This window comes from Furipterus horrens, unplaced genomic scaffold, assembly GCF_987537825.1.
Source record: "Furipterus horrens unplaced genomic scaffold, mFurHor1.1.pri manual_scaffold_2, whole genome shotgun sequence".
Taxonomy (NCBI): Eukaryota; Metazoa; Chordata; class Mammalia; order Chiroptera; family Furipteridae; genus Furipterus; species Furipterus horrens.
Window position 1 is genome coordinate 101043380 of NW_028327172.1, and position 13305 is coordinate 101056684.

Consider the following 13305-nt stretch of genomic DNA (forward strand, 5'->3'; position numbering starts at 1 on the left):
ACAAAGTCCAGAGCGAGTAGAAGAAAGAAAATCATCAAGATCAGAGCAGATTTAAATGACATAGAGACTAAACAAACAATTCAAAAGATCAACAAGAGTAAAAGCTGATTCTTGAAAAGATAAACAAAACTGACAAGCCTTTAACCATGCTCATCAAGAAAAAAACAAAGAAGACCCAAATAAAAAATCAGATATAAAATATGAGAAATCACAACCGATGCCAAAGAATACAAAGGATTGTAATAATTATTACGGACAAGTGTATCACCAGATATTTAACAACCTAGATGAAATGGAGAAATATCTGGAAACATATAATTTTCCAAAACTGAATCAAGAAGAAGTAGAAAGCCTGAACAGACCAAAATAACTAATGAAATTAAAGCAGTATTCAGAAAACTCTCGGCACACAAAAGCCCTGGACCAGATGGCTTCACAGGTGAATTTTAGAAAACATTTAGGAAAGAAATAAATTCTATCCTTCTCAAATTATTCCAAAATATCCAAGGACGGGGAAAAATCCAAAACGCTTTCTATTAAACCAGTATTACCAAATTCCAAAACCAGGTCAAGAAACAACAAAGAAAGAAAACTACAGGCCAATATCGTTCATGAACATAGATGCTAAAATGCTCAACAAAATATTGGCAAACAGGATTCAGCAACACATTACAAAGGTCACACACCATGATCAAGTGGGATTCATCCCAGGGATGTAAGGATGGCTTAATATTCACAAATCAATAAACATAATACACCACATAAACAAAATGAAAGATAAAAAACACATGATCATATCAATAGATGCAGAAAAAGCATTTGAAAAAGTACAACACCCTATTATGATGAATACTCTCAGCAAAATGGGAATAGAGGGAGCATACCTGAACATAAAAAAGGTCATATATGAGATAAATGAAGCCAACATCATACTCAATGGGCAAAAACTGAGAGCATTCCCCCTGAGATCAAGAACAAGAGAAGGCTGTCCACTCTCTCCACTGCTATTAAACATAGTCTTGGGAGTTCTAGCCACAGCAATCAGACAAGAAAGAGAAATAAAAGGCATCCAAATTGGAAAAGAGGAAGTAAAGCTGTCATTATTTGCAGACAACATGATACTACACAACACAAAGAAAACTCTATAGACTCCACTAAAAAACTACTCTAGCTAATAAGTGAATTTGGCAAAATGCAGGGTACCAAGTCAATGTTCAGAAATCGAAGGCATTTCTGTACACCAACAATAAAATATCAGAGATAGAAACTAGAATAAAAATCCTATTACCACAGCAATAAGAAAAATAAAGTACCTAAGAATAAACTCAACTAAGGAGGTAAAAGATCTGTACTTAGAAAACTACATAACACTGAAGAAAGAAATTAAGGAAGATATAAATAAATGGAAGCATATACCATGTTCATGGATGGGAAAAATCAACGTCATTAAAATGTCCATACTACCCAAAGCAATTTATAGATTCAATGCAATCCCTATTAAAATACCAATGACATTTTTTACAGACCTAGAATAAATTAAAATTTTATATGGAACAAAGAAAAGACCCTGAATAGCCACAGCAATCTTGAGACAGAAGAACACAGTAGGAGGAATCACAATACCTGATACCAAACTATACTACAAGGCTACTGTAAACAAGACTGTTTGGTACTGGCATAAGAAGAGACAAATAGATCAATGGAACAGAATAGAGAGCCCAGAAATAAACCCAACTCTATATCATCAACTAATATTTGACAAAGGAACATCAAATGGAGTGAAAAGAGCTTCTTCAACAAATGGTGCTGGGAGAACTGGAGAGGGATATGCAAAAAATAAATAAATAAAACTAGACCGCCAACTTACACCATACACCAGAATAAACTCAAGATGGATCAAAGACTTAAATGTAAGCCTTGGCACCATAAAAATCCTAGAGGAAAACATAGGCAAGAAAATTTCAGATATCCCACGTAGTAACATTTTCACTGATATATCTCCAAAGGCAAGGGAAATAAAGGAAAAAAATAAACAAATGGGACTACATCAAACTAAATAGTTCCTGCTCAGCAAAAGAAAACATCAGCAAGATGAAAAGTGAAACAACCATATGGGAAAACATATTTGCCAATAAAACCTCAGACAAAGGATTGATATCCCAATATATATAAAGAATTTATACAACTCAACACCAAGAAGACAGACAGCCCAATTTAAAAATTGGAAAAGAACCGGAACAAACACTTCTCCAAAGAGGCCATACGGAGGGTCCATTAACATATGAAAGAATGGTCAACATCACTAACCACCAGAGAGATGTAAATAAAAACCACAATTACATACCACCTCACAGCAGTCAGAATGGCCATCATCAACAAATCAACAAACAACGTGTGCTGGTGAGATGTGGAGAAAAGGGAACCCTGGTGCACTGCTGGTGGTAATTCAGACTGGTGCAGCCACTATGGAAAACAGTTTGGAATTTCCTCGAAAAACTAAAAATGGAATAGTCTTTTGAACCAGCTATACCTGAAGAATCTTGAAATACCAATTCAAAAGAACCTATGCACCCCTATATTCATAGCAGCACTATTTACAATAGCTAAGTGCTGGAAACAACCTAAGTGCCCATCTGTAGATGAGTGGATCAAAAAACTGTGGTACATTTATACAATGGAGTGCTATGTAGCAGAAGGAAAGGAGGAACTTCTATTATTTGCAAAACATGGATGGAACTCTAGAGAATTATGCTTAGCAAAATGAGCCAGGTAATGAAAGAAAAATACCTTATGCTACCACCTATTACAAGAAACTAATGAACAATACAAACAAATGAGCAAAATTGAACCAGAAGTATGCAAACAATGAGTAGACTAACAGTGACAAGTGGCGGGGGGAGAGAAGGGAGTAAGAAAGGGAAGGATCTAGTCAAAGAACATGTATAAATCACCCATGGACATGGACAACTGGGTGGAAACTGATTGTTGGAGAAGGGGTGGGGAGGGTGCAGGAAAGCAATAGGGAAAAAGTGGGACAACTGTAATAGAAAAACAAACAAAGTATATGGGAGAAAAAAGAAAATAAAAAGAATGGAAATGCAATTTCAGTGGATATTAGAAGGACAAGGATTTTCCTTCACACTGTATATTTTTCTTTCTACCGGATTCCTCCAGAATTTGGCATTCTGAAGAAGTAAGTAATGACATAAGGTTTTTTGCATAAAACTAATAAGGCCATTTGTCAATAGAGGTTTTGTTGACCATGGCTTTGTCTGGAACGTCATGCCTAAAGGAGACATGCTTGGGCTCTGGTTGCTACCAGAAAGCCCTGAGGAACTGGAATTGATTTTCAAAGGTAATAAAAGCCCACAACAAGAAATACCTGGTACCTTTGTTGGTTGTGCGGTCCATGGCTATCTCTCCTGGGAAGGAACGAAGGTTGCTTTCATGAAAGATGGCTAGAAGAGAACTTAAGGCACAATGGAAAACCTGAAGGACTTGAAAAATACTGGTTTCTATAGGCAAGGCTGAATGGCAGGTATGTGGCTCAGCTTCTGTGCCCTGAAGGGCAAACAGAAGGTCACCCTGAAGATTCCTTGTGTAAATTCCAGAAAAGCAGAACTAGAGATCATCTACTGCTCGTTGTATTTATGCAAATGAACAGGATAAATTAAAAATGGACTTAATGCAGTCCCTTTAATCACAAGGAGGGTAATCTTAAGGAGATAAATTGTGATTCAAGGAAAATCGCAATGCTCAGTGGTAGACTATAAAGTAGTGCAGCTAACTGTCTTTAAAGTTTATTTCATTCAAATTTTGTTTTCATTTGAAAGTTAAACTATGTCTGTGGCATCATCAACGATGCTCAATTTACAGGCGAGAAGAATGTCAAGTGCCTTGCAACTGGATGTCTTTCCAGTAAGACAGTCTTACAGATTTAGAGACTGGTTTGTGGGTTATGTTGCATAAATTAACATGTGTTTTCTGTTTTCAAAGGGCATAAGCCTATGATCTCATTACCTGAGTCACTGTCTGTATGTATAGGCCTCACTTAATTCTGTCTACATCACTGCCTCCTGAGACTCAACAGTTTGGCTGAACTAAGTGGCTGGGTTGGTGAAGTATGGGGTGGTTTGTGGGCTTCACTTTAAAACTGGTTTCTCTTTTCTGTCCTAATGGCTTGGACATGAAGAGCCCAAAGGTCTGAGAGGGGGGAAACCTAAAGTATTCCCCTCAGCCCAAACTAAGTATAGTGGGCAAAAGGGTTTTGGACAGGGGAAACGTGCCTGGCACCCCTTTTTCCAAAGAAGCACTTTTTTCCCCTAATGTGGGACATTGAAAAATTAATCCCTGCCTTTTGTCATCTAGTAGTTATGGATTGAATGATGTCTTTTAACCCTATTGTCAAATCTGTTGCCCCCAGAATACAAGGATGCCAGCCTGTTAAAGCAAGCATGTGTTGCCTGGGGACAGCCAACTGACCTGGAGTCTGCAAGATCCTTCCCCATGTAGTATGGCCACCCTCCCCTCCACACTCCTGCTATTATTAGGGATTTCTGGACACTTGGGTATGTTGGAAGATGGCCATGCCCAGCTTGAAGCAGCTAGAAGAGAATGAGACCTTTGCCCATTTTCCTTTATAGTATTATAAAGGGTCGTAAGTCTGAGAGGGGGTGATTGTTATTTTTTATTCTTATAAAAATTAATTAATTAATTAATTATTAAAAAGAAGAAGAAGAATATAGGGAAAAGTCAGAGAACTTGTATGTATGACCCATGGGCATGAACTTGGGGGCCGGGGATTCCTGGGGTGGGGGTGTTGGGAAGAGGGTAGCAAAGGGGAAAAATTGGAACTATTTTAACAATATAATCAATAAAATATACTTTAAGAAATTCCAATTAAATCAAACTATTCACTCTGATGAGATTAAAGTTTTCACTTTTTTTTTTTTTTTTTTTGGCATCAGATGGTTGCTCAGATACAAGAGGCATTTCTCAAAGTTAGAGAACAATGAAGGCTAATGTTTAGAATGTCTATTTCTTTCAACTATGTCTATGAAACTATGAAATTTTATTAAATAATAACAAAGTAAAATGCAGTGTTAAATTATTTTCACAGGGATAGACTGAAGTTTGCATTTTCATAATTTATGTGCAATTACAGAAATAATTTGTAAATCAAAATCTCTAGGTGAATCCTTATGCAAATCTAGAGAAGCATTAATAGACATTAATTTCCTCTGGGTCTTGTGTTTGGAGAACATACTGAGGTTTCCATTTACTGAGGTTTTCAATATCTAGAGGCACAGAAGGAGTTACATGAAAAAAATGGAATAAAAGAGTAAGAATTTTAAACAAAGTATACAGGCTTAGTAGATTGTTCACTTATAAATGGCTGTTCAAGTCTCAAGACAAGAATGAAGACTTTGTCACATTGACAGATAACAGGCCTTTGATAGCTCAGTAGAAAACGAAGGTTGTTTATGCCTATTATAAGGACATTAATGGATTTGACAGTAGACAGTAACTTATACAAACTGCTGTGCTGATATCATTCTCTGTCCAAAGACAACAAATAATGATAATAATAAAAATTTAGCAATGAGGCTGAAATCAATCAGATTAGAAATAATACTGGAAATAAAATACAGATGTGGCACTCCAATGCACCTGAGATCTTTAGAATGACTAATATTTCAGATGTTTGGTTATTACCAACCCAGTGCCTTTTCTTCACTACTCAGTCTCTAATCTCTTATCCTGCCTACAAATGAATCTGAAAACCTTCAAGGCTACACTTGGTAAAGCCTTATCTTTTGAAAGTGAGTAGAGAATGCCTTGGAAATAAGTCACTACTGAGAATTAAAAGCCAGGCATAGACTATAAATTAAGTTTAGAAAGTTATCTGCGACTAAATGTAAATATCATATATGTGCATATTGTATTTAATATATGCCAAGCACTTTGCCAAATCCAAAACTAAATGAAATAAAAATCACTGTTTTCTTAACATCTACATTCAAGTGACAGAGATAGAAAATTAGTTAAAGTTATGAACAAACAAACTAACAAATATGCACATAAATTTTGTTATGAGGAAAATAAACTAGGTGGTGAGCTGGAGAGAGTTAACTGAGGAAGGCTATGGTAGATAAGTGGCTAGGGAAGACCTCTCAGAAAAGGTTACATTTGAGCTAAGACCTAAAGGATAAACATAATCAAGAGAGAGATGAAGATGCTGGAGGGAGTAGTGAATGTTCTAGGGAAAGGGAAGAGAAAATGCAAAAAGCCAAAAGATGGGGAAGGGTTGAAATAATTGAAAGGAGGCCAATGTGGTTAAAGCAGAGTGACAAAGAGGGATTGCAATGTAAGAGGAAGTTGATGACAAAAAGAAGAGCCAGTTATGCAGAACCTTTTGAACTTAAATTTTATTGCAAGATTAGATTAATTGGGACCTAGGAGTTGGTGGGGATAATCATACTTATGTTGATAGCAGCTTGGATGCACATGGAAAGAAATAAATGAAGAACTTGCTTATGGATTATGTCGGGATGAGGCAAATGGAAGAATCAAATATGTCTCTTACATCTTTGACCTGAGTTACCGAGATGGGAAGTTAATGGAAGAAAAACAGGTACAAACAGGAATATTACATTATAACGCATATACAGAGTCTGTAAAAGGTGTTCTATACAATAATCCTTGGAATTCTTGACTGAACCACATGGTCAAGTAAGAGACAGGATGATATAAAGGAAATGCTCTGTAATGGAAATTAGAAACTCTAAGTTTGAGTATTTATTTTGCCACTTAATATAAATACACAATGTACATTATGGGTCCTCTAGTCCTGCTTCCTACTCATCACAGCAATTTCTCCTAATATATCCAGTGGTTAGACACTCACTACTCTATAAGGCAGCGACCTTATTTTAAGGAAACTCTAATAGTTAAAAAGTTCCTCTCAATCGTCGGCAGCCGTCCGTCTCGAGAGACGATGGTGTAGCTTCTTAAAAGTCTATCTGCACCGCCGAGAATGGTTGTGCAGTCCGACTCGGGAGTGACACGGTATCTGTCTCCTCCCGTGTTGAATCGACATCTTGCGATGACGCTGGAGTATCCTCTCCAGTGAAGCTGAAGCTACAGAGCCTGGGCAGGGTGATATGGAGGGTCTGCTGTTGCCCATGCAGCAGACCCCCCCCCTCTTCGCAGCTGAAGGATCCAAGGGAAAGACGGAGTCAATACAGCTTGGCTTCAGGTGCGCCGCAGGAGTTGCCGGTGTTGACTACAACGTCAAACCGCCTTAGGGACTCTGGCTCCGGATTTTCTGTCGGGGTTTACTCCCTTAGCCTTTCCCCTGAAGAGGTATGCCGCAAGGCAGCGGAGGTTTTTTGGAGTCAGAGTTTTCCTTCTCTGATGTGCCCTGACTGGAAGATCGAACCAGCGACACTTAGCTCGCAGGCCAATGCTCAATCCACTGAGCCAAACCAGCCAGGGTAGTTCCTCTCAATAGTGAATCAATAATTAATATAACTACACATATAAAGCTTAACCTCTTAAGCACACAGCTGTTCCTGATATACTCATTATTGTTTCTGATATCTAAATTTGAATCCTAGTTCTCACCATGTCTGTATTTACTCAACGTCTCCATACCAAAAAAAAAAAAAAAAGTCAAAATTATAATTTGTGTAATTGTAATAAGACTTTTGTAATTGCATTAAACATTCTGTAATTTAAAATTATCAATCTGTGGCTCAACTTTTCCATGTATAGTGTGGATAATATTGGATATTACTTAGGACATTTAAGAAAAATATAATTGTAATTATTTTCTGATGTGTTATCATTACTGAAGCTAAAATATATAACTGAACAAAACAACTGACAAAAATAATTTAATTATAACGTTTTCGTTGATTTTCAAATTATATTTTATTGATTATGCTATTATAGTTGTCCTGATTTTTCCACTTGCTCCCCCACACCCAGCATCTCCCACTCCCTCAGGCAATCACCACACCATTGTTCATGTCTGTGCATCCTGCATGTAAGTTCTTCACCTACTCTATATTCTATACTGTATTTTACATCCCCATGGTTCTTCTGTGACTACCTGTTTGTATTTCTTAACCCCCTGACCTCTTCACCCATTCCCCCATATCCCCCTCCCATCTGGCAAACATCAAAATGTTCTCCATATCCATGATTCTGTCTCTGTTCTTTTTGTTTGCTTAGTTTGTTTTTTAGATCAATTGTTTATAGATATGTATTTATTGCCATTTTATTGTTCATGATTTTGCTTTTTCTATTTCATATAATAATGGTTTGATGATGATGATGAACTCCTTTAGCTTTTTCTTGTCTGGACAGCTCTTTATCTCCCCTTTGATTCTAAGTGATAGCTTTGCTGGGTAGAGCAATCTTGGCTGTAGGTCCCTTATTTTCATGACTTTGAATGTTTCTTTCCAGTTCCTTCTAGTCTGCAAAGTTTCTTTTGAGAAATCAGTTGACATTCTTGTGGGAACTCCCACGTAACTTTTTTTAACTTTTTTTCTCTTGCTGCTTTTAAGATTCTCTCTTTATATTTAACCTTTGGCATTTTAATTATGTGTCTTGGAGTGGGCCTCTTTGCATCCATCTTGTTTGGGACTCTCTGTCTTCCTGGACTTGCATATATATTTCCTTCACCAAATTATGTAAGTTTTCCTTCATTATTTTTTCAAATATATTTCTAATTTCTTGCTCTTTCTTTTCTCCTTCTAGTACCCCTGTTATGCAAATGTTTGACCTCTTGATGTTGTCCCACAGGCTGCTTATACTATCCTCATTTTTTGGGATTCTTTTTTCTTCTTGTTCTCATTTTTTTCTTCCTTATTTCAAAATAATAGATTTGATTTTTGGCTTCATTCACTCTATTGTTGTTTCCCTTTAAGTTGTTCCTTATTTCAATTATTGTATCCTTCATTTCTGACTAGATATTTTTTATTCTGTAGAGGTCCTCAATAAGCTCCTTGAGCATCCTCAGAACCAGTGTTTTGAACTCTGATAGATTGCTTATCTCCATTTCATTTAGCTCTTTTTCTGGAATTTTGATTTGTTCTTTCATTTGGGCCATGTCTTAGTTCCCTCATTTTGACAGACTCCCTGTGTTTGTTTCTATGCATTAAGTAGAGCTGTTTTGACTCTGTGTCTTGGTGGTATAGCCTAATGTAGTAGGTGGCACAGCCTCCCCTATCACCCAAGCTGGTTATTCAAGGTGTGCCTTTTGTGTGGGCTGAGTACACCCTCCTCTTGAAATTGAGTCTTGGTTGCTGTTGGCAGATCAATGGGAGGGATTTACCTAAGCCAGTCAGCTGCAAGGACTGCCTGTGATCACTGACCACCATCCTCCACCCTCCATGGAATATCAGCTGTGTAGGGGTAGGGCGGTGGTGCTCTGATGTGGTCTGTAGCTGTCCACTGGGTGTTCTGGCCCTGGGGTTTCCTGGTTGGTGCAGGCCAAGGTCATCCCCTACTTGTGTTTTGCCCCAGGCACCCTGTCTGAGCCATAAAGTAATCTGAGATGGCTGCTACTTGTGCTGGGCTTGGAGATTCCCAGGTGAAGCCAAGGTGTGAATCTAGGATGGCTGCTGCTAGTGCCAGGCCTGCAACTTGCTGAGGCTATGATAGATAGGATTTAAGAAGTTGTGAAACAGGGGCCAAGACCAGCCATTCATATGGAAAAGCAGCTTGGGTGAGCCTGTAAATTGTGTGGGGTGGAATCTCTGAGGATCTCCAAGGCAGGTCAAACAGTATTAGCCAGATTGATAGAGTCTCAGATATGGCACCAGTTCGATGGCTCTGTGACTCTGTAGAGGGGAGAGTTTACAAAAGGGACAATGGTCCCTGCTCCACCTTGATGCCAGACACTTCAGTTTCTCTAAGTATGCCACTAGTACTTTTCAAGCTGCTATATTGATACTGGAGCTCAGATGGAGTGTGTCTGAGTAGGTAAGTCTGTGTGTGGGTTCTTTAAGAGAAACTGCTTGGCGCCACAGAAGTTTCTCCCACTGGCTCAATAACCACTGATTTTTCCAGCCAGAATTGTGGGGACTTACTTTCCTGGCATTGTAACCTTGTGTTGGCCTACCTAGTTTGGGGCTGGGACTCCTCACTCCTGAAATATCCCTCCCATGTTTTTGTCTACCACACATGGATGTGGGACCAGCCCATTCCATGTCTGTGCCCCTCCTACCAGTCTTGATAAATGTGATTTCTTTAATTTCATAGTTGTCAAACTTTCATTTAATTCTATTTATGATGGTTCAGAGTGATGGTTGTTTTATATTTTAATTGTAATTTTGATGTGGTTGTGTGAAGAGGTGAACCAAGTCTGCCTATACTGCCATCTTCACTGGAAGTCCCTCCCCAATTCTTCATCTTCTGAAAATTATCTTTCAGCTATTATTTTTTCATCTCCTCTTCTAATTCATTTTTACTATTATTTACTTGAAGTTTTGGAGATAATAGTCAAATCCATGTGTTTCAATGTCAGGATAAACCAGAAATCTAACAATGCTAATTATACTTTTTTTCTCTTCCAAAATTATTCATCCAAAAAGTTGGTTAATGCCTTATTGTTAAATTTAATATTTTCAAAGATAAATTCTACTGGAATTATATTTTTAAAGAAAATTGAATGGTAGAAAGGCTAAGACAATATAGAAGAATGAGAGGGTCTCTGGGATTATCTTGGTGTGGATTATTTATTTTTAAAATAATTATGAAGTGATCCAAAGTGGTTATTAATAGAAAAGAGAAGTATATATTTTATGGATTATTATTGTTACTATGCCCTGGCTGGTTTAGCTCAGTGGATTGAGCGTCGGCCTGCGAGCTAAGTGTCGCTGGTTCGATCTTCCAGTCAGGGTACATCAGAGAAGGAAAACTCTGACTCCAAAAAACCTCCGCTGCCTTGCGGCATACCTCTTCAGGGGAAAGGCTAAGGGAGTAAACCCCGACAGAAAATCCGGAGCTGGAGTCCCTAAGGCGGTTTGACGTTGTAGTCAACACCGGCAACTCCTGCGGCGCACCTGAAGCCAAGCTGTATTGACTCCGTCTTTCCCTTGGATCCTTCAGCTGCGAAGAGGGGGGGGGTCTGCTGCATGGGCAACAGCAGACCCTCCATATTACCCTGCCCAGGCTCTGTAGCTTCAGCGTCATCGCAAGATGTCGATTCAACACGGGAGGAGACAGATACTACCATGTCACTCCCGAGTCGGACTGCACAGCCATTCTCGGCGGTGCAGATAGACTCTTAAGAAGCTACACCATCGTCTCTCGAGACGGACGGCTGCCGCCGACGACGACGATTATTGTTACTAAGTTAGCAGCTCTGAGGCTCAGAGGTGGTTACATGATAGTTACACAAAGGGAACCAGAGTTCATATCTCTTCCAGTGAAAGCTCTAACATTTTGGTAGTTAAAGCTTTCTGATGGTTCATGGCTACATGTATTCAGAACCCTGAGGTTCAGCATACCTTCCATGCTAACCTCAAAACACCACTAGTGAAATCTACACGACTGGTAAAGTTTTTCAACACTGTTCACAATTGGCTTTCCATAAAAGCAGTATGCACTAGATATAATTGCCTATAATATATTCACTATCTTAGGAGTAATCACAGCTCAAGGAAAAATTTTCCTTGAAAAACAGTTTCTTTAGGAAAGTAGAATATGAAGGATAGGAAAGTGTAATAATGATTTGAGGATTTCAGGTAATTGGTTTAGCATCAATTATGATATGCATTAAGCAAATGTTATAAACTCTGAATATTAAATGATAATTCCAGTCAAGGTAGGGAGAGTGAAGATGGCCTGACTTCTTACACTTCAGACTGTTTTATTGGTAACATAAATATCACCAAGTACATTATGAACCATCTTACAAAATATTTAAAGTGAAATGAGAAAAAATGATGTGAACATGGATATTTAACAATGGATACAGACAATTCTTCAAGTAATTCTGAAAAAGATGTCTTGGAAAGATCTCAAGTTCTCTTGAACCAGCAAGGTGTAGCATGTTCTTTGTTCATTCTTCCTCCATCACCTTTGCAAATTTATCATGGCTGCATTTTGTATAAAACTATGACTGCATTTTGTCCTCTTTAAGATCTAAGGTTCTTGAAGAGTCAGGTCTCACCTGTTATCCTTGATTCTCTTTTTCTCACTTAAAAGTTTACATTTTCAGCTGAACTATCATAAGTTGAGAAGTTTAACAAGAAGCCAAGTTCACTTCTATTCTTATGAGGAGTACAATAATCCTTTATAAGCACTAGAAGTCCTGCCTTATTCCTTGAGGCTTATTCCCATTCTGACAGTGTTCCCATCCTTGTTCTTAAGACTTGTTCTTCCAATATTTTCCATTTATATATAACCTGTATGTCAAATATTGCAAATATAACCACAATTGTTTGCAGATGTTCTTATCAAGGAATGGAGTCTATTTCTCCACCCTTTGAATCTGGGCTGTCCTTCTGACTTGTGTTTGGCCACTAAAATGTAGCAGAATTATTATATGGTGAGTTTCCATCCTAGAACTCAAATTTCTTTGTTCATTTCTGTTTTTGCTGCTGTCAAATTCTGCCATCATGTAAATAAGCTCATGTAAGTGTGCTGGAAGATAGAAGACCATGTAGAAAGAGGTCACAGCCCTCCCAGCTATTCCAACTAAGCTTGTGACAACTCACCATATCATCATAGATATATGAGCAAGTCCAGATAACACCAGCTGACTTCTGTCATACCAGAAGAACCACCCAACTTAACCCAGCCCATAGTTAATGTATGTAATTTTGAGCTACATAAGTGCTGCTGAGGTCCTAGAAGCAAAGACACCACAGCAGCAACAAGTATCCCCTGAACCCAGATGTTGATTTCTAATATAAATCTTCAGTAAAAGAAACTCAGGATTTGGGGAGAAATGGTTAATTCTAGGAATAGGCAAGAATTACCCAAGATGAGCTAGAGCCTGATTAAAAGTTAGGAAGTATTAAAAAAAAATCCACAATGATGTGGGTATATTGAATGGACATAAAAGTGAACTGAGTGATCTCCCAAGGGCCATAACTATAATAATATAGTATTAGAGTATAACCCAAAACAGAAAATAAATATTCATGATTACATATTGATATAGATGACTGACTGAATAAATAAATGAATGGGATAGAGTAGATAAATCTCCCATGTAAGAAGAATTACAAATAAATTATGTAGCTATCTCAACTTGTGTGTGACCCTGTGGACCACAGTAATGAA